Source organism: Artemia sp. Qi Xiang Cuo, chromosome 11 (genome assembly GCF_049724085.1).
Source record: "Artemia sp. Qi Xiang Cuo chromosome 11, ASM4972408v1, whole genome shotgun sequence".
Lineage (NCBI taxonomy): Eukaryota > Metazoa > Arthropoda > Branchiopoda > Anostraca > Artemiidae > Artemia > Artemia sp. Qi Xiang Cuo.
Genome location: NC_142804.1, coordinates 58,935,675 through 58,963,422, shown reverse-complemented (window position 1 = coordinate 58,963,422; position 27,748 = coordinate 58,935,675).

Genomic DNA, 27,748 nt, shown 5'->3' with positions numbered 1-27,748 from the left:
TTGCTGGCTACTTTAGAAAGTTCGTGCGCAATTACGCCCAAATTTCAAAACCCCTCACGGAATTAACTAAAGGGAAATCCCAAAATGTTACAAGGTCCCAGGAAGCTCAAACTTCCCTAAACTGTCTCAAAAAGGCACTCACTTCTGAACCAATATTATCACTTCCTGACCTCGAAAAAAGACAATTCGTGGTTACGAACGATGCTAGTTCAAACGGCATTGGGGCGCCACCATGGCAAATCGTTGCTAAAGTAAAGCCTACTCATTAACAAGGCTCACATGATAAAAAAAAATAGAAAAAGTTCCATTCTATCCTAGTAGATTGTTATTAAAAGGCCAGAGTTGTTGTTCCACTACAAACTTAGAACAAGTATCTATAATCCACCACTTGGACAAGTCTAGACACTATCTAATTGGCAGAAAATGTATACTACGATCAGACCATAAAAGCTTGCAGCACCTGCGCACAGTTAAAAACCCCATGGGAATTCTAGCCAGATGGATTATGAAAATCCAAGACCTAGATTACGAATTTGAACATTTAAAGGGAAAACAAAACGCAGCTTGCGACTATTTGAGTAGATACCCAGAAAATATTCCGTCGGAAGCTAAAAAAAATGAAGTCAACGCTATCAGTGCTAAGAGCAAACACAAATGTAAGAAAAACAAAGTCAAAGACACAGTAATGAAAAATAAGGTTAACTATTGTCACTTGTCGTTAGAAAATATAAAAAAGAAAGCAAAAAAAGGACGATATGTGTGCAGCACTTATTAATTACTTTTTGAATGACGATACATTACCGGATACACTCCAAAATTTAAGAAAAGAGATAGATAATTTTTACTATAATTTTGTTGAAGAAATACTATGTAGAATCGTGACTGCTGAGACAAATAGAAACCAAACCTGGATAATACCTGTGTTACCACAAAAATTAATAGTGCCTGCATTTGAATATTTTCATTCAGATACAGGTGGACACTTAGAAGTAGCAAAAACTTTCCATAAATTAAAACAATATTTTTACGTGCCGTCGGCAATGACAAAACTTAAAGAATTTGTAAGTACATGCGAAGCGTGTAACTTAAGAAAAATCCCCGCAGCTTATCCTAATCCTCCAATGGGAAGGGTCCCGGTAGCAAAGTACCCCTTCGATATTATCTCATTTAACTTATACGGAACGAGCGGAGGCTTGCCTGTTTCTAGCAGAGGCCATACTTGCATTCTTTCAGATATAGACCATTTTTCCGGATCTAGTTTTGCAAAAGCACTAAAAAATCAAAGTGCTTACGCCACTAGTAAGGCGTTGGCGAAATAATTTTTAAAATTTGACATTCCTAATAAAATTTTGAGTGACAACGGAAGCAATTTTGTTTCAAAAGTAACAAAAGACTTAATGAGTTTTCTTAATATAGAGAAAATGGTGACAGCTCCGTACCACCCACAAGCTAATGGTAAAATAGAAAATAGGCATACAATATTTTTGAATGTATTAAGTATTTACACAAAAGAAAATAGGAGCGACTGGGATTAATTCTTACCTTATTTAACTAACGTAATCAGCACTGCTTATCCAGAAACAACCAAAGACAACCCATTTTATTTACTTTTTGGTCGTGATTTTAGAGTCCTGTATGATGAAATTATTGAATATCCGCGGTTTTATAATAACTAAAAGAATTACAAACAAGAATTTATAAATAGGACGGTGAAAACTTACAAGGCAAGTAAACAAGTGCTGGAAAAATGTAAAATAAAGAAAGTATTAAGATACAAACCCAAGGTCAAGGAGAGTATATATTTCAAAGTAGGACACAGCATCTACCTAAAGAACAAGGCAAAAACGGAAGGAAAAAAACTTTCCAACAAATATTCTGGACCGTACATAATAGTCAAAAAGTACGATAACGATTATACTTTTAAAATGGAAAACCCCGATAGTGGAAGAACTTACAAGGCGCATGTTAGCCGAATAAAAAGAGCCAAATTTCCAGAGAGATGGGTATCACATCCCTCCTCCACTGATTCGTCAGATGCAGAAAATGAGCCCCCTAGATCAAGATTGGCAGAGCAAAAACACTTTAATTTCAAGCAAGAATATTTCGAGAATGAGAGCGATGAGGAAAACTTCGAAGAACTTTTAGCTATGAAAAATCTAGTTATTCCAAAGAAACAATCCCTAATACCAGTAAGAATAAAAACGCCAGAAAGCTCAAAAAGTTCATCACCAGAGAGCGCTGGAGAACTAGATTATACAATATCTCCAAAAACCCAATTTTTCCTCGATAGAATTTCGACCCCATGTCCCCCCAAAAGATTTCTAGACGATATGGTTTCCCCTGCAACACCGATAGAAAGGCCCCTGTCTTTACAGGAGGAATTAAACAGAGCTGTAGAAACCCCCGGTATTACTGTAAAGAAAACTCCTCCCAAAGATTTAACTAAGACAAACCTGCGAGAAGCTATGGATTTAATAAATTTCACCATAAAAATGAGTCAAAGTACATTGCCCGAGAATAAAACTCCCAAGGATGACCAGCATGGACAATATCATGATATAACTGTGTCCAAGGTAAAGCCTAATCAGTGGACTTCATGGAAGGAAACCCTAGTGCAAAGAATGTCCCACCTCCCTGAGGACATGACATTTACACAGCAGAAAAACCCTGCGAAATCCCTTGATTCCTCCAAAAGCTCTCAAGAATGTTCCAAGTCTCCCGAGTTGAAAAATCAAGGTGAGGACTTAGGGAATAAACCTTTTATTTCTAGAGGAGTAGAAATTTACGATGGAATGGCAGGTGATATCTCAAAAAGTGCCACATCTAAAAGTTCTAATCTGGATTCATCGGAAACTAGTTCCGAAGAGTCTGACGGCAAATCAGACGATATAGTAGTTAAAGAAAAAGAAAAATCAAGACCGACTTCAGCAGCCGCACACGCGAAACAAACGAAATTAAAAGGCGAATAATTTTTGAAAAAACAATACGAAAAGTTTGACCTTATTTCGCTAGAAAAACCGAAAAAGAAAAAACCGCAAGAAACAGAGGAGAAAATAACGACACAGTCAGGCAGAACGGTTAAAAAACCTGACAGATGGAAATATCCCTAATTAATGTAAAGACAAATTTCAATTCCCTTAGGAAATTTAACTTGTGATCCACCATAATAAATTTAACAGTGTGCAAGTAAAGTTAACCAAGTCAATATTAAGGAAAAAAAATAATACGAGTGATGTCAAAACATTGGTGATCAGAGAGAAAGGCCCAAAGTAGGAAGCTCGTGGTCGACTGAGAACGACAAGTGGTGTTGGACCACGTTTTGTGGGAAGCCTGGGGAGGAACTCATGGCCCACGCGTAAATTAATTTGCGGGTTTTTGGGGGCTCCATCGGATTTTATATAAAAAATCGACCCAGGTCCTAACAAAGATTTATGTAAAAAAAAAAAAAAACAAAAAAAAACTACCAGTACAGAAGAGTCTAATTATGAGCTAATCATGTTCGTAATTATGAACACTATCATGATTTCTCTTCCAAGGGAAACTGTTGGAACTGTGTCTTTTTATAATAATACAGAAAGAATAGACCCGAGTTACAAAACGGAATTACTGTTACAAAATGTGGGTACGGTAACCATAAAACAAGGGTGTCGACTCGTAACCAAAGAGTCAACTGTCCGAACGCCGTTAATTACCACGAGCACAAAGATAATAAGTCCCAAAATAACCAACTTCAAGGCATATAACCTGTCGTACACTATTCCCAATATAGAATACGAGGAAATTAAAACCTCGATATGGCCTAAAATAGAAAAGAATAAAGAGACAAAAAGGCTTACAAAAATAAGAAAAGCATTAGATTCCCAGATTCTCCTATTTACAAATAAAGACCAGAGATTAACGTATGTGGATAATAGATACGGATTGTTCTCAACCAATTTCTGGTGGAACATACTATTGGCCGTATGTTTCGTATTCGCGACTTCCCTGACCATAAGAACCTTATTGACTTGTAATTACGGAAAAATTTTGAGACTAAGAAGGTGAAAACCAAGAGAAGAACACAGGGAAACAGCTGAAATGCAGAGGTTAAACCCGGAACCCCCTGAGAACGTCTAAGCCAAGAAAAAGGGAAGACATTAGAAAACGAGTGGGTATAGAGGTCTCCACTCTTCCTTGCTATGTCTTGTTCCCTGATTGTAAGGTTGTTTGCGTAAAACCGTGTGGTTATGACGCTGCAACATGCGTTTCTTAAACAGCACGGACGTGCGTGAACAATGCAGGCATGAAATATGTTGTAAAATTAGACCTCAAAATTAATCATGTAGCATAAACTCTGTTTAAATGATGATTTTAAATCTAATGTAAAATTAGCTAAGTGTTGAAAGAAGTTAAAATAAAGTGTTTGCAGTTGTGTATATAAAAAATTACCACAACAAATCACGCTGAAACTTAAAGAATTAATCTTTTATATCGTCATTATGCTATAACAACTAAGAAGAAACTTCCATGTATTAAATTTACCAATGTGAAATTTACATATATTTCCACCAACATGATAAAAATTTCGTTTTGTGTACTAATATTAGTGTATTTATTTAACTCTGTCTTGTAGCGTAAAATTCATGTACCCAATCAATACGTGACTTATTTGTACTATGAGTATTTACTTTAAAGAACGTGTGATTCTGCCTCGTTATTTTTATTACAGGAAGTGGAATGACAAAATTGGATATCGATCATTACAATGAGTTGTCCAGTGCAGATACAACCTAGTAGCATCTATTTTTATCATACCTCAACCAACGAAGAGTACTCACCATACACTCCAGGCAATTTTCATCCCAGATTCGTCTACGAAAACAACAGTTACCTTTGATCATTGTTTCTTCGACCACAAACCATATTACGTATCAGGTAAAATTATATTTGAATCTCAGTATCCAGTGCTTTATCGAACTATATAATCACATAAATTCTGAGAACCCCATCAACCAGTACAAGATATAAGTACATAAATATCGCCTTTGATAATCATTATGGACCCATATACCATATGACCGTATAGTTATGATATTTGATGACCCCAAAAACTATTTATGTGTCACAGAATTACGCGTTGAATCCCTTTCGACTATCTCTTGGAATCCATCCTATCCCCTCTGTGTGGAAAGTTCATATCTCTGTTATCACATAAATGTTACGAGATAATTTCTTAACAATGGACCTGGAAACCAAAATTAACCCCAGTGACCAATCCCCAGGGACAGTATGCCCCTCCCACAAGTTAAAGACAATATATTGAATGAGTCACTATAGTTCAATGTCGACATGTTCCAAATCGAAAATTCAATTCCCCCGTGATTAACCTAGGAATCACCGCAAAGGTTAATAGAAGCAAGCCATGAGCTAACAATTTTATAAGAGACACAAATGAACAATTGTAGACGAGAATAAATTCTCTATGTGCCTCAAAATATCCCAAAAATGATATGCTGAGAAGAAAAAAAAACGCACTCCCAGTGTTCGACCCCTTGATGATAAGGCACCCTATGAACTGTCAAAAAGCAGGTGAGAATGAACTCTGATAGAATATTCCCACACCTGTAATTGGAAGCATCATTTCCCAGTTGAAAATCAGAGAAATCTTGTCGTGTGAACACAATCATGCTTGAACTGTCCCATGAAGAAACCATAACGTAAGTGCTTCAAAAATTTTGCCAAGACGAAAAGAGTGAAGGACAATAATTTACAACAGAAGAATTGAGTACGTTAAGGACTCGAATGGTGATGAAATAAATGTGAATTTACATAGGTTACTTCTTAATAACTTTATGTTAACTATATGTTACCTCCAATATCCTATCATTAACGTTGTGTAGCAAACATCCCCAGTGAAAGTGTTTTAATGTTACCAGTGAATATGGTAAACCAAATATTGTGTGTTTTAAATCGTTCTTGTATGTAGTTCTAGATGTACAGATAGAGTTATGTGTAGCGTTGTCGAGCTATTCATTTAATGTAGCGCAGATAGAAAGTAGTATGCCACATAAACAGCAAAATCAAATAAAAAACCTTGTAAAAAGTGAATTCAAAAAATCTTATGTAAAGATAGAATAGACCCAACCTTGTTGGAAATGTAAAAGTAATCAGTGTTAGATATAGAAAAAAATCTTTAGCATAGTAGCTAGCCTAGAACCATGAATAATCTTAGTCCGGTAGATGAATTTTAGATAGGGATGTAGAATAAACTAAGAAAAGTAATAGAGAAAATTTTTAGCACTCCTGATCAAGCCATAACATAAATACAAAATAATTATGTAGAAGAAATAGTTAATAAATAGCGAACATTTTAAAAGCCCAAAGGCAAGCAAGTACTAATGACAGGACGTCATTAATTGATGGGAAGGGTAATATGTACCGTGAGTAAAATGCGATGTATTTAAAATACCAAAATAAAGTTCCTTCTTTCTAAAGATATTTCCGACTTCCTATAATTAAGTTAAATCTATTTTCAAAAATTAAAAGTCCTTAATCACCAAAGAAAAAAACCTCAGTTAGCCTCAGAAAAATAACGGCGCTATCCAAGCTATGCATTTCGCTAAGAGAGTGGAGAATAAAAAAAGTGCTACGCACAATATTTATAAGGAAGTTTAAATGATAAGAACCGTGTGAACGTTTGAATCATCAGAAATATTTAAAACAATTTATTGGACGAAGGGTTCGCATCCTTGGGCCACTCGAGCCAATTGCGAGCCAGTTCTCACAGCGCAAGACAAAAAAAAACCACGTTTGGTAGTGGGGTAAAAGTGCTTTTTGGGAGATATTCGTAAAGGAGAGTCAGGATCATTTAGACATAATTATCTCGACGTTCAAGCTTTGCAATTCCTTCATTGTTGTATCTCAGTCATCGTTATTGTCATTTGAAGTGACCCATTGCTGTTCACCCAAATATGTAAGTTTCAATAAACCTATTGCTTTTTACCTGTGTTTATTTCATTTTATATGTCTATATCTAGCCTAATGACACCTAATTAGTTCGCATGTCTCCAAAGGCACGTTCCCAAGGAATCTGATCTCCAGATAGCTCGAAGAGAAGAGGTCACATTTATATGGCTTCATATTTCATTTTCTCTCATTAATTGAGAGTGGCGTAGGCCTTGTTGGCATGATCTTTAGCGCTATAAGCGGTGCTATCGGAGAACTTATAAGGTGTAAGTTCACAGCTTCAAGGTACGATATTAGATTTGACGCGGTCAATATTTATTACCAATTAAGCCCAGTCCTTTTCTTTTACAGCCACATTTTTATAGTCACACAAATAATTTCCATCGCTACAAAGCTAAAACCCCTTCATTATTGATCGAGAATCGGCCCGCTATTCAGTCCATTCATAAGTCTTATAGTAATGTGCAATGAATTTCTTCCGATAGAATTGGAAGCCTGATATTGTTCCACTTGCCTCTGAAATACTTTCACAGGTGGGGGAATTTATCTCCACTACCCAGATATCTTCATCGCTGACACTGTTACCAGTTTCTTCATTTTTCTTCTCCATTTTCACTGCAAAAGAATCCAAAGTTTGTTGTCGCTATTTACTCATAGTTTGATTACGAATTGTTCAGATTAACAATAAATTTTGAATCTTAGTTTTGAATGAACCCCAATCAGAAATCACATTTCCGGTTGAGGATTTGGTAATAAAATAGCATAGACGCACTCTTAGACATTTCAAAACGAGATTGTCTACTAATGGTAGAATTAGGGTGGTAAAAGAATGTGACAGACCGGACATTTCAAAACAAGGTCATCAAAAAGAAACAGTGCTGTTTAATAGGTGTGAAAAAACGAAGCACAGGGGCGATAAATAAACACGACCAGCTACCCAGCCTCCCTGGTTTAATTTAACACATAACTAAAATAGAAAATAGTTGTAAAATATAAATAAGAAGGTAATTTTCAAAGTCTAAGTGGACAATGGCCTCCTGCCCCTGTAATTGAAACATCTGATGTCAACCACCATCCCCCCACCCCAAGACCTCAGGGCCTGTGCTGCAAGTTATGCAATTTGTTCATTGTTTACAAACAGTATATGTTATTGAGGAAAGGTATATATGTTTGACTTTTAATTTCCCCAAATACAAGGGGCATTAAGATGAGTCTTTCAGGGAATGTTGATGGAAGTATTGAACCAAATCATAACATGTATGTGTATATGGATTGTCAAAGAGGTGTAACAGAGGAATAACTGAGTATATTAATTTTGAATTTTCAGGAACTGAATTTTCAATTGACCAAAAAGACAATATTGCACACTACTATTACTACAACTACTTTTGATTCTACTGCTAACACAAGTACTATTACTACAACCATTACTATGATTAAAAGTAGGCCTACTACTTCTGTAGCGAGTACTATTAAGGCTGAGGATATTGAAAAAAATGTGAGGGAACGTTGAGGGGAAAATTTGAACTAAATCAAACATACTAAGCTTCACATACCAAACCACAAAACACATCCTCCAAAAAACACATTACACCACCATTTCATCACACGCCTGCCCCCCTGTCATCCTTGCAGCCCCTCCCATCACTCCTAGGATATTTTCAATCTTTTTCCACTAAAAATAAGCTTGTGAATCTAAATTAAACAATTTTCTTTTATTATTTGAACAGTGGGACTCGGCATTTCATTGCTAGTACGTGATACTCTTAGAAATTCACACCACAGTGCCATACTATTACTGCTCTGTGGCACCCTCTGACATCACATCATCACCTTCAAGACATTTTCAGACATTTCTCGTTAAAAATTATGCTTCACCCCGTTGATTAGAGTTTTTTCAAGCCAAGCTTTTCATGATACTCCAAGAAACACAGAACACCACCATGGCATTAGACGCCTGCCCCTTACCATCCACTTGGCAACCCCCTCCCATCACTCCTAGGATATTTTCAACTTTTTCCCACCGAAAATAAGCTTATGAATCTAAATTAAATAGTGTTTTTAGTTGAACAGCGGTAACTTGGAATTTCATGGCTAGAATGTAATACTCCAAGCAATTCACACCACAGTACCACACTATTACTGCTCTACGGCACCCTCTGATATCACATCATAACCTCCAAGACATTTTCAGACATTTTTTGTTAAAAACTATGCTTTAGTCCAATGACTTAAGTTATCGCAATCCAAGTCTTTGATGATGCTCCACAAAACACATCACACCACCACGAGATTACGCGCTTGCCCCCTGCCATCCGCGTGGCAACCCCTCATTACCCCTAAGACATTTTTAAACTTTACCCCTGGACCCCTACCCTAGCCATTGGAGGATCCTAGCAATCAATTCAACCGGAGCACAGGTATCCAATTTAACCGGGCCCCTAGAGAGGAACTCCAACGTGGGATCCTAACATAACCACCAGGGTATCAAAGCAATCAATTGAACCAAAACCCAATCTTCTAATTCAAGCGGCGCCCCTAGCGAGCAATTCCAACGGGGTCTTCCTAACTACTGGAGGACGCTAGCAGCCATTTCAACTGGGCCCCTAGCGAGCAATTTCAATGGGCCCTAGCAAGCATTTCCAACAGAGGAGGCCCTAACCTAACCATCGGAAGACACTAGCAAACATTCAACCGAACCCCAAGTATTGTTTTATGGAACTTGTAGCATGTTTCTTTTTATTCATGGAAGCTGTCAGATGCTAATTTTTTGTTCATGAAACTTGTTGCATGCTGATTTTTCTCTTCGTGAATTTTGTATATTGATTTTTCCTCCTCGCGAAACTGATTTATTCATGGAACTTGTTGCACGCTGATTTTTGTTAGCGGAACTTGTTGCATACTGATTTTTCTCTTCGTGAAACTTTTCCTCCTCAAGAAACTGATTTTCTTCATGGAACATATTGTGTGCTGATTTTTGCTCGTTGAACTTGTTGAGTGCTGATTTTTGTCCGTGAAACTTTTTGCAGGTTGTTTTTTTTCATGAAACATGTACCTTGATTTTTATCCTCGTTAAACTGAGTGTGTTCATGGAACTTTTCGCATACTGATTTTTGTTCTTTGAACTTGTTGCATGCTGATTTTTTTTTGTTCGTAAAACTTGTTGCATGTTGATTTTTTTATTCGTGAAACTTGTTCATTGATTTTTCTCTTCGTGCAAATAATTTTGTTCATGGAACTCGGTGCAGGCTGATTTTTGTTTATGAGACTTGTTGCGTGGTGATTTTTTTTTGTTTTTAAAACTTGTTGCATGTTTTTTTTTACTCTTCGTGAAATTTGTACATTTATTTTTCTCCTCAAGAAACTGATTTCGTTATTGGATCCTGTTGCGTGCGGGTTTTCTTTTGTGGAACTTGTTACATGTTTTTTTTTGTTCGTTAAACTTGTACATTGATTTTCTTTTCTCCTCGCGAAACTGATTGTGTTCATGGAACTTGTCGCCTGCTGATTTTGGTTTGCGGATCTTGTTGAGTGCTGATTTTTTGGTGAAACTTGTTGCATGTTGATGTTTCTCTTTGTGAAAGTCGTACATTGCTTTTTTTCCTTGTGAAACTGATTTTGTTCACAGAACTTGTTGCCTACTGATTTTTTTTCGTGGAAATTGTTGCGTACTTATATTTTGTTCGTAAAACTTGTTACATATCGTTTTTATCTGTTCGTGAAACATCTACATTGATTTTTACTCTCGTCGCGAAACGGATTTTACTCATGGAGCTTATTACATGCTTTTATTTTGTTTCGCTGAACTTGTTGCATGGTGATTTTTCTCTTCACGAAACTTTTACATCGATTTTTCTTCTCGTAAAACAAATTTTGTTCAAGGAGCTTGTTGCATACTATTTTTTATTTTTATGAAACTTGCTGCGTGCTGATTTTTGTTCGTGAAACTTGTTGCTAGTTGATGTTTCTCTTCATGAAACTTGTAGATTAATTTTTCTCATCATGAAACTTATTTTGTTCGTGCAACTTGTCACGTGCTGATTTTTTATTCGTGGAACTTGTTGCGTGCTGATTTTTATTCGTGAACCTTCATGCATGTTGATGTTTTCTCTCTGCAAAATTTGTACATTGATTTTTTTCCTCATAAAATTGATTTTATTCAAAGAACTGGCTGTGTGCTGATTTTTGTTCATGGAACATGTTGCATACTGGTTTTTTGTTCTTGAAACTTGTTGCATGATGATTTTTCTTTTCATGAAACTTGTACATTTTCTCTTTGTGAGACTGGTTTTGTTCATGGAGTTTGCTGTGTGCTGTTTTTGTTCTTGGAACATTTTGCGCGCTGAAGTTTTGTATCAGTTTCTGATGATGATATTTCTTTTCGTAAAACTTTAACAATGATTTTTCTCCTCGAGAAACTGATTTCGTTCTCGGAACTTGCTGCATGCTAATTTTTGCTTCCTGAAACTTTCTACATGCTGATTATTGTCCATGAAACTTGTTACATATTGATTTTTCTCTTCGTGGAATTTGTTGCATATGGATTTTTGTCCGTAGATAGATAGATAGATAGATAGATAGATAGATAGATGGATAGATAGATAGATAGATAAATCGTATTTCATATAAATATAAAAAACCCAAATAATTAAATAAAGCCAACAGGGAGCTAAGCTCAAAAGGAAGGCTAACAATAGGACAGAGCGGGTGGAATCTCCCACTCCGAAACGCATTTTGTGTCTCTGAGGCAGAGTTGCTTGGAGTGCAGGAGAGCTCCAACTGTGTCAATATTTAATTGGTTTTGCCAAGTCGTTTTGATAAGATTTAAACTGGAAAACTGCCGATCTGCATCGGCTGAAACATGAGGAAGAGCCCAGAGGGTCAACATAAACTTTGAGAGCACTCGGAAAATGGCTTTCCCGCTACCATCTTTCAGTTTGGTAAGCCTCTTCCAGAATGTAGGAGGACACTCTAAATCTGATTCTGATAGTATTTCTGAATTAAATTCGCTTCGGATCTGAATTTCCTCATACTCACTATTAAGGTTCTCCAGCATCTCCATCTTCTCCCCTTCCGCTCTGCAGTCTCTAACAGCAACATGTTTAAACCTCTGTAGAAAAGGAAAGTGACATAGTTTCGTTGCTCATAGCTTTCAGTGGATCGAGAAGTTCTAAAGATGTAAGAACAGGGTAATTCAGTCTTATCCTAGTACGGATCTGCTTAGCAAGTTCAATAAGATAAGCGAGGCAGGCTTTTCGAATGGTTTGCAACCAGTGACGTCGGTCTTCCACTCACAGGCTTTCAAGGTGCAACTCGGTATTCATCCCAAATTTGACATTTTCAAGCTTCATAAAGTTTTCAGGACTGCTCACGTTCAGGGAAGTAAAAGTTACCTTTGAGCTTCTCAGGACGAAGGAAACACTGCAGAGTAGACAAGTAAAGCTCACGGAAACGTCTCAGAAGGCAATGAATTCTTGTTCCACGTGACTGGAACTCAAGGTTGAAATTGTTAATCTTTGCTAGTATATACGACAGAAAGTACATGTAGACCTTATTCACGCCTACATCCAACGCACTTAGCGGCTTTTTGACTTTATCCCTTGTAGAGCTGTCCGACGATGTTAGGGACAAGTCTGTCAGGTACAAATGCAAGGCTGGCCACTGTTCAAGCAATCTGTTAATTCCGGCTTCAAGAGACAACCAGTATGTGCCGCTAATCTGCAAAAGTCTGTGGTTGGCAATTTCACAGAAAGTGCATGTAGACTTTATTCACGCCTACATCCAACGCACTTAGCGGCTTTTTGACTTTATCCCTTGTAGAGCTATCCGACGATGTTAGGGACAAGTCTGTCAGGTACAAATGCAAGGCTGGCCACTGTTCAAGCAATCTGTTAATTCCGGCTTCAAGAGACAACCAGTATGTGCCGCTAATCTGCAAAAGTCTGTGGTTGGCAATTTCACAAAACTTCTGGAAAACCTTCAGTTCCAACTGTTTCTTAGGGTTTGCGCTTATGAAGTAGGTGAGTTCCTTCATGAAAGTTTCGATTTCATCAGGTAAGTGCCTCGCTGCAGCTGAAGCACACAATGCAGCAGTATGGCAAGCGCAACCAAGAACAAACAGCTGCGAATTTTCACACAGCAGCTGGGCTGCGAGGCCGTTTTCACTCCCCATATTGACCGACGCATTATCAATATCAAGCCCAATTCTATTTTCTAATGGAACGTTAACTTTCTTAAAGTACTTCGTCAGAAGATTCTTTCACCCACTTGCAGTTGCGTCGTCCACCTCTAGTAGTGCCTGGAATTCTTCCCTCACGGTATTCTCACTGTCTACATACCTCAGAAAAACAACTAAGGACTTTGTATTTGATCTCTCCGTGCTTTCGCTGGCGATTATTGAAACCACAAGTTAAAGTGTCCTCGCCATAAGATCCTATAACATTTCTAACAATGCCAGTCAATATAGTTCGCTTCATTTCAACATGCTTGGCTGTAGCTGTATCCCCAAAAGACCTTTTCAAAACGGGACCGAAAGTATCAGTTTTTCTCAAAGAAATATCTTCAGCTGCAACCCATGCTGCAAGGCGTAATTCAGCAGCTGACACCATTCTATCACTTCTATTTTTCCTGCCTTTGCTCATTTCCGACTGCTCCCTCAACTATCAGTTGTTCCAATGCTACTTTTACATTCTTCTTATGAAGCTCATTAGTCGCGGGAATCTTCATGACGGTCAAACTTCCCGGCAGCTTTCGCTGACAGCATCGGCAATAGGCCTTTTTGCTTCCGTCTTGCGATTGAATAAGGAAAGGTTTAAGCACTGTATCAGTCAACTACTCTGCTCGAAACTTCTGTGCATACTGTGTCCTCTTAGACTTGTGACCAACAGACTTCACATGAGTCTCTGAGTCATCAGTCAGATCGATTGTGGCATACGTAGATGAAATTTCATCGGATTCCAGCAAAACGCTGCTTTCCAAAATTTCTATTTATTCTTGAACAAAGTCCAGCCCAGTATCTTTTGAGGCAGCATTGTCCGTCTCAGTGTTAGCAATCTGTATTCAGTCTTCAGGGCCGGTCTTTTTGGCAAAAGCTACATGGTGCGAAGTTTGTTGATTGGCACACGTTTTGTGCTTGTTCAATGTGGATAAGAAGCTGTCTAATGTTCGCTGTTGGCTGAAAATGGAGCTTTTCTCTTTCCAGACATTCTGAAAAACCGAAACAAAAATCAATCACCGAATATCCATCACTTCCAGAACGAGTTCCCGGCGAATGGTGAATCAGGATTTCCAAGGAAAGTAACAATGTAAGTTAGACATACCAGCTTAAAGGTAAACTCTAGCATTAAAATAAATGGACTGTAAGGGGATAAGTTTAATAGTTGAATTTATTCTAATTTTTTGACGGACAAATCATTGACCTGCTAATCTGCACCTTTACCACGATAGCTTAGAAATAAACATACCATTGGATTCAGAGTTAAATCCATTATTCGAGTCAGAGTTAATTTCCAGGTTTCAGAATTTAGAAAAACCTAGTTTTGGTTTAGTTTTTGGCTTGCTTGAGATCAGGGGTCAAGGCTTGTGTTTTGGTTTAGTGCTTGTGTTACTCTTTTCTATTTATATTTTCCTGTTGGTTACTTTGTCTTTAGGGAGCCTCACACTCCTGTATTTGATATGGTATATAAACAAATTTCAGTGAATTTAAAAACTTTGACTCGAAAAAGTATTTAGTATTGAACTATAATATTTAACTACGTTAGTATTGGACTTGGAATGAAAAGCTCAGGATATCAAAATGTTTTCCCTCATTCATCAGCTAAACAATGACTATACATATGATAAAAGCTAGATGAAATAGCAAACAGACATACTGTCACAAAGAAACAAAAGTACGAAGATGGTGATCATTATAGAAACTTAGAATTTCCCTTGAGTAGTAGAGGTATTTTGACATGTTTACCTCAAAGAAAGAAAAAAAGGTAAATAACTATTATTTGCCAACATACTATTGAAGTGGCTAGTATTTAATATTAGAATACAGATTAATTATAGAAAGAATCATTGTCGATATTAGAAATTATAAGAAAAAGAAATAAGAAAAAGAGTTCAGAGTAGAGGAGATATGGGGGGTCATGAATTACCCCATAGAAGGATATCAGAGCATTTCTTAGAAAAATGCTTGTCTTGGCGGAGCATTCTCAGTTATAACCAGTCTTTGAAAAAATATTGCGATACAATAGTAAAGGTGCAGAGGTGCTCCCCATGCAGTAAAAATGCAATGGTGCAGCACAATAGAAGCGGGATGTAAGACGACTTATGCATTAATTAGTCCATTGCACAGCAACTCTTCGCCTTTACTGCGTGGGTAGCAGTTCTGCATGTTTACCCAGCATGATAGACTGAATAATATACAGTTGTTTTGATAATGGTGCAGGTTAGCAAGATTAGCTACCCTTATAGTATAAGGTGCCTGATAGAACCAGAATAGAGAGTAAAAAATGAGTTGTTAATATCCTGCATATACTGGGCAGCATCTCTGTAACCTTACAGTGCAATTTACTGAATAACATAGATTGAGAAATGAATTGTTTTTTCTTAATTTTGATTATAGGATGATAATGAGATATTTAGGAAATAAACATACCATTTGACTCAGAGTTTAAGGCTGTATCCAAATATAGCAATAATTTCCAGTGGGAACACATACTCTAGATTCTATAAATCAAGCTTTTTGGGGATACAAAGGAATTCAAGGGTGGGCTGAAGGGTGATAGGTGAGGTGACCTAGACCCTGAACTCCAAGTAAGTCAAAAACTAAACTGAAAATAAGGGTTTTCTATCCGAGAATCTGGAAATTACAGACTTTTTAAAATTTTTGGAATTAATTCCCATCAGAAATGATTGTTATATTTGGATAGAGGATTGAATTCTAAATTGAATGGTATGTTTGTTTCCTAACTATCTTATTATGGTCCTAAATTTCAAATTTACAATTTTTATCAGGAGTAGCTAACCTGCGCCTATACCCATCAGTGTTAGTAGTGGCAAAAACTCATAGGTGCAAGCTCTAAATGAGATGCAGCAGTAGTGAGCATTACAAGGAAACACAACTAGAGGATACTTATGGGAAGGATAAGCACAAAGGTGTCACTCCAAAAACATTTAATAGGCATTCAGCCAGCAAAAATGAAGCCTTTGCTCAACATGCCTTTTATGACTAATCGCCTAACTACCGCAGTTATAAGAGGAAAAATTCAGATCCGATAAGCCCAGATCTTGATTCAAAAAACAGATTTCAAAAGTGTTGAATTTCAGGCCAAAGGACTTGAGTAGTTTGTCATGTTTTGAACCACAGAATAAATGTCATAGGAAGAGTGAGACAATAGTCAACCGCCTCCGGTACGTTTCCCCGACAAAATGCTTTCAGATGAGAGGGCAAAAAAATTTACTAGATTTTGGGAAAAATTTACTAGATTTGTTCGATTTTACAAGATCTGACCCCAATTTTACTAGATTTACCAGGTGGGTATGCTTTTTACAAGACCTACTAAAATTTTACAAGGGGTGGCAATGTTGCCCATAGCTTTCTTTTCAAATTTGTTGCTTGATTACAGGGTTGCCGTGAGCTCAAGAAAAAAAATCCATGGTAAGCGTAAAAAAAAATCCAAGGCAGCCCACCCCCACGGTTGACACCAGCCGAAGAAAAAAAATCCCTGGCAACCACTGTTGCCAAAGGTACGAAAAATTTTGCCGCAACGCGAAAGCGCACGGTTTGCATTTTTTCATGTGATAAACCGTCAAATGCGCTGGAATGTTTCAACGTATCTCGCAAACCAACAAAATGTAGAATATTCTGTCAATAGGGAGAAACCGTGAGTAAATACAACACCGTGAGATTGCATCTGTGTGAACCATGAGTAAAGCTAGGTTCTGACAAGAAGTAAATTACCGTAAAAGAGGTAGGGAACTGCCGTAAGCGCAATTCTGGTCTCAAATCAGGCTAGACCCTCGCGTCCGTTTTCTTCCAGCTGATTTCTTAGTGCAAAAAGATTGACAATTCAGTCAGGAAGAAAACGTTTACATGAAGAAACGTGTCGGGTCTAGTCTGATTAGATGCGCTCGAGTTTCCTACTTTTGTTAAAATTATTTACTTTCGGTTCTGACAGAGCCAGATTCCGATTCGGGCCCCAACTCGACTGTTTTGCAACATGGAGATAGATGGCGTTCTGTCCCTAGGTGACGGGAATCAAAAACTGTTATGATTTCCCTCTCTGCTGACTGAAGTGCTGTGGTGCGCAAGAATGAAAAGCTGACTGATCTTGTGCCTTGAACAGAACTTAATGGATGCACGACATTTGGAAAAAAAAATTATATATGCATTCTACATTCCACAAGCAGTATTCCAATACCAATCAGGAATGGTTTATTTGCAAACTTCAAATAACAATAAAGACACAAGTCTGCATAGCATAAATGCAGACACAAACCTTGTAAATCCATATTATAATTTGTCATAATTTAACTCCATGTTTTCTAGAAAATTTCATGTTTTTATTGAAAAATCCATAGAAATCCATGGCGTTTCCAAAATCCATGGCAGGGGTTGAAACATCGATGTTTTTATGGATAAATCCATGGCGATGGCAAATCTGCTTGATTAGGTTCCGATAAAACGGAACAACTCGTCTTCACTTCACGATTTTTGACATGCCAGCCCATTTTTGGCATCTTTTTGTGCCGTAAAAAAAAATGTGACGGCAGATACAGTCTACACAACCCATTTTTCCAGTTTCCTTCCCAGTTTTCCAGAAAACGCCGAATTTAGACGCGGCTTAAGCTAACCATTAAGGGCTAGGCACACGTAACTGATTTCAGGAACCGATTTCAGCAAGGGTGATTAATCATCATCAATTACGATTAATTTACGATAATCATCAAATACGATTTAATGATGTCTAAAGCTCTAAAGCCCTAGTACATTCCTTGTCTAGAACGTAATTAATGATAATTAATAAACAAATAAGTAGAACAACAGGGAAATTTTTATACAAGACATTTTATCCACTGTCTTGTATAAAAGTTTCCCTGTTGTTCTACTTATTTGTTTATGATGGAAAGGCAGTGTGGTCTTCGTCGCTATTTAATGATAATTAATCACTAAAAAACGTCACTAAGCCCCGCCTCTTAGCTTCATTAATTATAATCAATCGACGTGGAATATACCCTTGCTGAAATCGGTTCCCGAAATCAGCTACTTGTGCCTAGCCCTTTACAGTCTTCACAACCAAGTTTCTAGTTTTTCATCCCAGATCAAAGACAGCGCTGTAGCGTTGCCTTCAGTAAAGGCCATACGGCTCCAATGTTTTATTATTTTTTTTTCCCCAGAGGCACTTCATACGGAAGGGGTCGTCGTAGAGACTTCAAAGGGGGCTCATTCGATTGGAAATCGAGAGTTCTAGTGCCCCTTTTAATAGTCGAAAATGATTGGAGGGCAATTAGCCCCCCCCCATGCCCATCAATCCCTCAACACATCCAATAAAAATTTTGAGATAGCCATTTTGTTCAGCGTAGTTGATTTTCAGATAGAAAATATATTTTTGAGGAGGACACTCCCCCACAACCCTTAGGGCAAGGGTTTTAAGTTATGTACTGGGGGCATATAAGGTTTTTATAGAAGGTGTTGTCGTAGAAACTTCAAAAAAGGCTCATTTAATTGGAAATTCAAAGGGCTAGTGCCCTTTTTAATAGTTGAAGGGGATTAGAGGGCAACTGAGCCCCCCCCCCCCCACGCCCATCATTCTCCCAAACAAATCCAATCAAAATTTTGAGATAGCCATTTTGTTCAGCGTAGTTGATTTTCAGATAGAAAATATGTTTTTGAGGAGGTTTTTATAGAAGGTACTGTCGTAGAAATTTCGAAAAAGGCTCATTCGATTGGAAATTCAAAGGGCTAGGCCCTTTTTAATGGTCGAAAGTGATTTGAGGGCAAATAACTTCGCTCTTACGCCCACCTTTTCCCCAAATCATTCCAATGAAAATTTTGAGACAGCCATTTTATTAAACGTAGTTTTAAGTTCTGGAAATTAGGTCTTTGAGGATGACAACTCCCCAACAGCCCTCAGGGCAAGGGTTGTAAGTTATGCCCTGGGGGCATATAAGGTTTTTGTATAGACAACATTGTCGTATAAACTTCAGAGAGGGCTCATTTGACTGGAAATTGAAAGTTGTAGTTGACCTTTTAAGCGTCAAAAGATGTTTGAGGGTAACTAGCTCCCCCCCTAAACCCTATTTTCCCAAAAGCATCCAATAAAAATTTTTAAGATAGCCATTTTGTTAAACATAGTTCAAAGATCATATAACAAAAATTCCGGTGTTGACACAACCCACCAGGGCCCGGGGGCAGGTGTTACAAGTTATGCCTTTGGGGTATATATGGATCGTATCGAAGGGATGCTCGTATTACCTTCAAAGAGGTATCATTTGATTGGAAATTGTAAGTTCTAGTTCACTCTTTAACAGTGAAAAGAGATTGGAGGGCACCCAGCCCCCCTCCCTCCACGCCCTTTTTTTCCTCAAACCCATCCGATAATAACTTTGAGATAGCTTTTTTTTTAAATAGTTCAAAGACCAAATAACAAAAACTCAGGGGTCAACACAGTCCCCCAGGGCCCGCGGGCAAGTATTGTAAGTTATTCTCTGGGGGGATATGTGATTCTCATTGAAGGGATGCTCGTAATAAATCCATAGATGGCTCATTTGATTGGAAATTGAAAGTTCTAGTTCCGTTTTTTCAAGTCAAAAGAGATTGGAGGGCAACTAGCACCCAACGCCCCTTTTCCCCAAATGCATCCAATAAAAATTTTGAGATAGGCATTAAGTTAAAAATTTATCAAAAGTCAGATAACAAAAGCTCAGGTGTAGTCACAACCCCCCCCAGATCCCAGGGGTGGGCATTGTAATTAAAGCTAATTAGCATACATTTTTTATATGAAAGGGATGCTGGTATAAGCATTAGAGAGGGCTATTTGATTCGATATTGAAATCTAGCCCTTTTAAAGAGTCAATAGTGATAAAACGGCAACTGGCCCCCCAAGCCCTTTTCCCCCAAATAAATCTGATAAAAATTTGAGCTAGCCATTTTGTTAAAAATAGTTCAAAGATCAAATAACAAAACTGCTTTCCGTATGGTCATTTCGTTAAAAATAGTTCAAAGGTGAGATAAGAAAAACTCCTGTGTCGACACAGCCTCCCCAGGGCCGGTGGAGGCATTGTAAGTATTGCTCTGGGGGTATATATGGTTCTTATGGAAGGTATACTCGTATAAACTTCAGAGAGGGTTCATTTGAATGAAAATTGAAAGTTGTAGTTCATTTCTCAGAGTGAAAAAGATCGGAGGGCAACTAGCCCCTCCCGCCTTTGGGCTTATCGGATGGATAAACTTATCCGATAAAAATTTAAGGTGACTATTTTGTTAAAAATAGTTCAAACATCAGATATTGAAGCTCCAGGGTCTACACAACCCCCCAGGGCCCAGGGACAGGCGTTGTAAGTTATACTCTGGGGATTTATATGGTTTTTACAGTAGGGATACTCGTATAAACTTCAGAGAGGGCTCATTTGATTGAAAATAGAAAGTTCTAGTTCACTTTTAAAGAGTCAAAAGAGACCGAAGCTTAATCTAGTCCCCCCACACCCTTTTTCCCCAAACCCATCCGATAATAATTTTGAGATAGCAATTTTGCTAAAAATAGTTCTAACATCAGATAATAAAAACTCCGAGGTAGACACAAATCCATTTTTTCACTATGATACTGTTATTTTGATATCAGTTTTGTTATTTTTACAAACCTTTTATTTTTTTTTTTAAGTCTGGTTTTGAAACTTTAAACTTGTAAAAAATTTAAACTTGTTGCAATAAAAAGACAAAAAGAAGAATTAAAAAAAACTTTCCGAAAAAATAAGTCTTTATACGAAAAGAAAAGGTCATTATAAACTTAAGCTCAGAAGATACAAATACCTTTTTAAATTTAAACTCAAAACGGCCAGAAATTACTATTAAAGAATAAATGAAACCCAAAACGAACAGATATTAAATAAACAATTATAGCAAAAACATACAACAAGTAATGATATAAATGAATAAATAGATCTTAAAGAGAGTAATGCTTAGATTGAATATGAAAATCAAGTTTAAGACCAAAAAAAATATTTTCCTATTGAAGTACAAATGAAACTTAAAACGAACAGAAATTAAATAAACAATCAATGCAAACAAACATACAATAGATATTAATGTAAATTAATAAATAAATCTTAAAACAAATGAAACTTAAATTGAATATGCAAATTAAGCTTGAAACAAACAAAAATAACCACAAACAAAAGTTTGGGTATGACCTCCTTCTCTCACTGTAAAAGTCTGAAACCTACTGTGTCATTAGCGCTTTACTAAAAACTATATGCGTCTTGAACAGTCTTGGAAAGTATTAACAACATCAAATTGAATATTTGATGTATAATGATATTAATTGTTGAAAGATCCATCAGTTCAAGAATTTATTTCGCTGTAATTGTATTTTATTTTCAATTCTGTAAGAACTGGAAAAGAAAGTATTTGTAATATAATCCGTTTTCAGTTAAGCACCAATGAGGCAGTAGGCTTTTGGTTTTTATTTACAGTTAGGAAAGGAGGCAGTATCCAATCATTTGTTTGTAGGGAAACTATATACGTCTTTAACAACTTTAAAAAGAGCTAATAAATTAAACTGAATATTTGATGTATAATGATATTAATTGCTGAAAGCTCATCAGTTCAAAATGTTATTATAATTTTAATGTTTATTTTCAGAGATAAGTACAAAAGAAATTATTTGTCACAAAATTGGTTTTCAGTAAAGCGCCAATGACGCAGTAGGTTTTAGACTTTTACAGTGAGAGAAGGAGTTCATACCCAAACTCTTGTTTGCGGTGATTTTTGTTTGTTTCAAGCTTAATTTGCATATTCAATTTAAGTTTCGCGCGTTTTAAGATTTATTTATTCATTTACATTAATATCCATTTTATGTTTGTTTGCAATGATTGTTTATTTGATTTCTGTTCGTTTTAAGTTTTATTTGTGCTTCAATAGCAAAATATTTTTTTCGTCTTAAGCTTGATTTTCATATTCAATCTAAGCATTACTTACTATAAGATATATTTATCCATTTATATTATTAATTGATTCTCGTTTTTGCTATGATTGTTTATTTAACTTCTTTTTATTTTGGTTTTCATGTATTCTTAATAACAATCTCTATTCACGTTGTTTTTGAGTTTTAATATTTATTTGTGCATGCAGATAAAAAGCTTAAAATGGACTTTACTTTTCTTTGAAAAATTTATTTTTTCGGAAAGTTTTTTTTTTAATTAATTTCCAGAAAACGCCGAATGTAGACGCGGCTTTAGTACTAACTCCATCAACAAGCAGGGTTGCAACGCGGTGAAAATAAAGATCACTAGATTCTTGGAAAATAAATAACTAAATTAGGACATAAATCATAATATTATTGAATAGAAATCACTAGAATTATAAAACTCCTTATCTTCGTAATTAATAATTGTTTTGTTTCTTTAGCATGTTCAGTACAGGCGCACCTACAAGAGGATAGACAGTTACCCCCTAGATTTGGAAAAATGCGTTTAGGTTGACGTTTTTTTTTTTTTTCAAGCAAAAATTACCCATGAAATTTCAAAAATGACTTTTTTGCATCTTTATGCAGAAAATATAGTAAATTTATTCCTTCCTCCCTGTATTTTCCGGAATTCTTATCACTGGTTTATACACCAATAACTAAAAATTGGTCATCGGTGATCTAATCGAAAAATTTGCTTTTTCTTTTTAATTTTTTTCCCTTGTTGATTCAAAACCTCATTTTTTTTCAAAAATATAGAAACTGTTTTCATTTCACTCTACTTGAGCTGGTGTAATTACTTGGACACCAGCGACAATTTTGAAAATGGCCTTTTTATATTTTAATGGACAAATTTATTCTCCCTTCACAAAGTTCGATAAGCATTGGTCTTTTTGCTTCTTTAATAAAATAAAAGGAGGTACTTGTTAATTATAGGAGCTTGAAACCTCTACGGTAAGATTCTCTTATACACTGAATCTGAAGGTGTGATTTTCATAAAGATTATATGATTTTTAGGAAGTGTTTTACCCTTTTTCGAAAATAAGGCATATTTTCTCAGGCTCGTCACTTATTACGGGTAAAGTTAAACTTGATGAAACTTTTTAAATATATAAGTATATATTTTAAATATATATATATATTTATATATATATATATATATATATATATATATATATATATATATATATATATATATATATATATATATATATATATATATATATATATATATATATATATATATATATATATATATATATATATATATATATATATATATATATATATATTGATATCAAAATTCCGTGTCTTAGAGTTTCGGTTACTAATGAGACGGATTCGCTTTTTACTATAAGGTCCGTTACCACGAACTGTTTGACTGTTCAAGTCAAGGGACGGTAATTTTCCTATATAGGGGTTTCAAACAAGACGGTTCTAATAGTGTACATCTTGTTTTGGTCTGATTTAATTTTTAGGAGTTATGGGTTTTTTAATTTGGGGCTTGGTCGTCTTTTACTAGGTTGCTAGCTACCGTTGCAATCCGGATACCGCTGAAACCCAGATTATGCAATACCTAGGTTGCTAGGTACCGTTACCGCTGCAACTCGGATACTCTTATTTATGTTTCTATGGGATAAGGTTCGTCCTTTATTGTAATTCTGAACTGAAAACTAAAATAAAATAAAGGTTGATTTTCAATTTCTACGTCACGTCACTCATCACGTCATACATGGTTATTAGTACACAATCGATGTTAGATATTACGTCATGTCACTTATTATGTCATATATGGTTATTAGTAGACAATCACTGTTAAAAGTCAGACTTGCATCCGAAAATCAAATATCTTTGAACAGACTGCAGCATGAAAAGACATCAAAAATGCAGTTTTTTTTGTAAAAAAGTGATTCTATTCTTTATTTTTTTTTGTTTTTTGATTCAAAAAGGCACTATAACTTTTAATTTCCATTTGAATGAGTTCTCTTGCGACATTATAGGACCACTGGGTCATTATGATCACCCCTGGGGAAAAGAAAAACAATAAAACAAATAAACACGCATCCGTGACATTTCTTTTGGCAAAAAATACCAAATTTCACATTTTTGCAGATAGGAGCTTCAAACCTCTACAGTAAGGTTTTCTGATACGCTGAAACTGATGGTGTGATTTTCATTAAGATTCTATGACTTTTAGGGGGTGTTTTCTCCTTTTTTCGAAAATAGGGCAAATATTCTTAGGCTCGTAACTTTTGATGGGTATAACTAAACTTGAGGATGCTTAAATATTTAAAGTCAGCATAAAAATCCAATTTTTTTGATGTATCTATTGATATTAAAATTCCGTTTTTTAGAGTTTCAGTTACTATTGAAACGAGTCACTCTTGCTATGCAGTTCGTTACCACGAACTTTTTGATCTGGTCTGTTTTCGGTCCGATCTGATCTGTTATCGGTCTGATCAGATCTGTTCTCAGTCTGATCTGATCTGTTCTTTGTTTGATTTGAAGTTACAAGCAGGAAGAATCCTAAGGCTTTTTGTTAATTTGAATAGTAAGAGACGACCTGGCTACAACCTACGATTATGACGTCAGTGCTCAATCTTTAACATGAAATATGCAGTTTTTCGTAGAAAAATTAATTCGGTTTTAAAAATTATTTGTTTTAATTACTAAAAGTATTTAGCCCCATTAATTTCCTTTAAAATGAGCCATTGAACAACTCTCCACGATGTTCCAGTGCCAAGCTATCTGTGGAAGAAAAAAGAAAAAAAAGATGCTTTTTAGGCAGAATGCTGTAGTAGCTACCACTTTTCTTGATTTTGCAGCCAATATATTTCCTTTATTGTTCAAACCAAGGGACAGAAAGTTCCCTATATAGGGATTTCAGACAAGGTGGTTCTAATCGTGTACTTTTTATTCTGATCTTATTCTATTTTTAGGAGTTATGGGTTATTGTATTTCTTAACATTGGACGTGGTCACCTCTTACTAGGTTGCTAGCTACCGCGGGAACACGGAAACCCATTAATGCAAGATGCATGCTAAAGCTAGGTTCTAACGGTAAAGAGGGCACATAGAAATTATGTGGGACATTTTTGGCTTTAGGTGGTTAATGGCTTTTCTGAAAAAAATAACAAGAAACAAAAAGTCGTAATGCATGGAAATTAAGGCTACCGTCAGATTCTTATTCAAATTTAGTTTCTAGGACGGGATCAGTTGCAAATAGTTTGGTCTTAAAATGAGCAAACCATTCATTTTTAGGATTTTGATTCAAACAAAGGAAAGCTAGCTACAGTAGGTCATTTGTAATACGTCAACTAGATGCTTGCGGAGGAATTCAAGCTGAGGGAGCAATTTCGGCTTGTAGGATGGAATTGTCAAATTAGCCATACATAGAAAGCTAAAATTTTTCTTCACGGAACAGTTTTATTTTGAGCGTATAAAGAGTGAACAATTTTTGCACAGACAGGACGACCAAAAATTTTAAAGGAAGGAGATAAGTTTAATGTTTGCGTTGTTGCGTAGCAAAACTTCAAGGGCTAATCTGAAAACACTTCTTCTATAGGTTAAAGTAGCTTCTTGTTCTGTTTTAACAAACTTGGGCTTTTCAGTCAAGAACCATTCAGCCCTTTTCATTTTGACTCATTCTGTGAGTTGAAATGAGCTAGTGCCCTGGTTGCACCTTGTTTATCTTGAAGCTGCTTAAGTATCTTACAGCAAATCTTTTGATTCTAGGAGTTGAAATATCAGAGGATATACGTTGAGTTCCGTGCTCTGTGTGCAGCTGTGGTCAGCTACATTCCTAGCTGATAGGGAGATTTTGTGGAGTTTGAAGCACTTTAACAGTTTATATTGCCGGGATTACTGTGTAGACGTCAGCATATTACATTTAAATAGGCAATGGTCAATTGTTTCATTTTTAATATTGCAATGTCTGCAAATAGGGGATGAGGGAATTGAACCACTTGAATTAGGAAACTGATATAAAGCTGCCTGAAAATTAAACCATTTGAGCCAGTCTGGATGTTATAATAAATTTAGAAAGGTGCTTATTGGGGAAAGGAGAAAAATTTGGTTTATTCTTATTTAACACTACCTTTGCTAATCTCCAGCGATATATGTCTCCAATGGGGATTGGTCTCCTACTTGGCTAGTCAAAATTTTAAGCATTTTTTTGCAACTTCATCCCCATGATGGTTACCTGTTATACCTGAGTGGCTTGGGAAGCAGAACATACTTCAGTATGTTCTGCTTTTTGAAGCAAAAGTTTCAATAATGCTAAGACAATATAATGTTTCTATATCTATTTTATACTGATACACTAAGTACAGCAGCATTAGGCTTGACAAAGGGTCAAAATAAACCATAATATTTTGTAAATTAGGAATCAAAGGTTGATTATTCATAAGGTTCTCTAATGCCATGATTGTGGCATTTAACTCTGCAGACATCATAGACACATAATCATACATTATGTCACCCATTGCAATGTTAAGGGGTTAAAGAAAAGCTTTACTTTCCACCTTCTCATTCATTTTCTACCCATCATCAAAAATGTGGAAGTGTTTTTTATACATAATTGTCTTAAATTCAGCTGAATTGTTCTGGATGAAAGCAATGGGGATAAGTTCTTTAGTCCACTTTGAGAAATAAGTATTTATTATGGGGATTGACCAACTCCATGGGGGGGGGGGCGGAAATAGGTGCGATGGACTTTGCTGGCACCGGGGGTTTCTTCTGGGTACTGGCAAATTCAATTGCAATGCCTCTATAGATGGATGGACTTCTCAACCAGTTATGCAGGATATGTGAGATATTGGCTTCAAATTTTCTCAGACAATTTATTAAAAGAAATCTTCGTTTTTCATTTACTGTTGATAATTCACCCTCAGTAAGCAGAAAGTTAGTACTTGTTGGTTTCCCAAGACCAAATGCGAGGCAGATTATATCATTTTGAATTTTTTCAATTATTTGCATCTGGGACTTTGCACAGGCACCATATACAATGAGCCAATAATCAATATAGGGCCTTAAATGTGATTCACAAAAATGTTCTTCTTCTTCTATTTAACAGCAGGCGGGCTTTTCAGTGATACTATTTAGCCCTTATCCTTTTGCTTCACTCTGTGGGCTACAGAGCTACTGGCTTGATTGCCTCATGATTATTAGATATTTTCAGATATCTTTCAGTAGATATTTTGACTCTAGCAGTTCAATCTATGCTCTGTTTGCAGGTATAGTTGGCTCTTGGCTGATAGTGCGATTTTGTGGTGTTTCAAGCATTTTAACCGTTTGCAAAGCAAGGTATGTTGTGCAGACGTCAGCATATTACATTCAAATAGGCAATGGTCAATTGTTTCATTATTCATACTACAATGCCTGCAAAGAGGGGACAGGGGAATTGAACCACTTGAATTAGAAAACTTATACGAGAATGCAAGAAAATTTAGTCCATTCGTTCCAGAACGAATTCTATGATAAATTTTAGAAAGATACTTATTGGGAAAGGGGGAAAGGATAGGATTAATCTTATTAAAATTAATATCTGATAGCCTCCATCGGTAAATATCTCTAATCGGGATTGGTCTCCCACTTGGCTGGTCAATATTTATAGCATTTTTTGCTATTTCATCA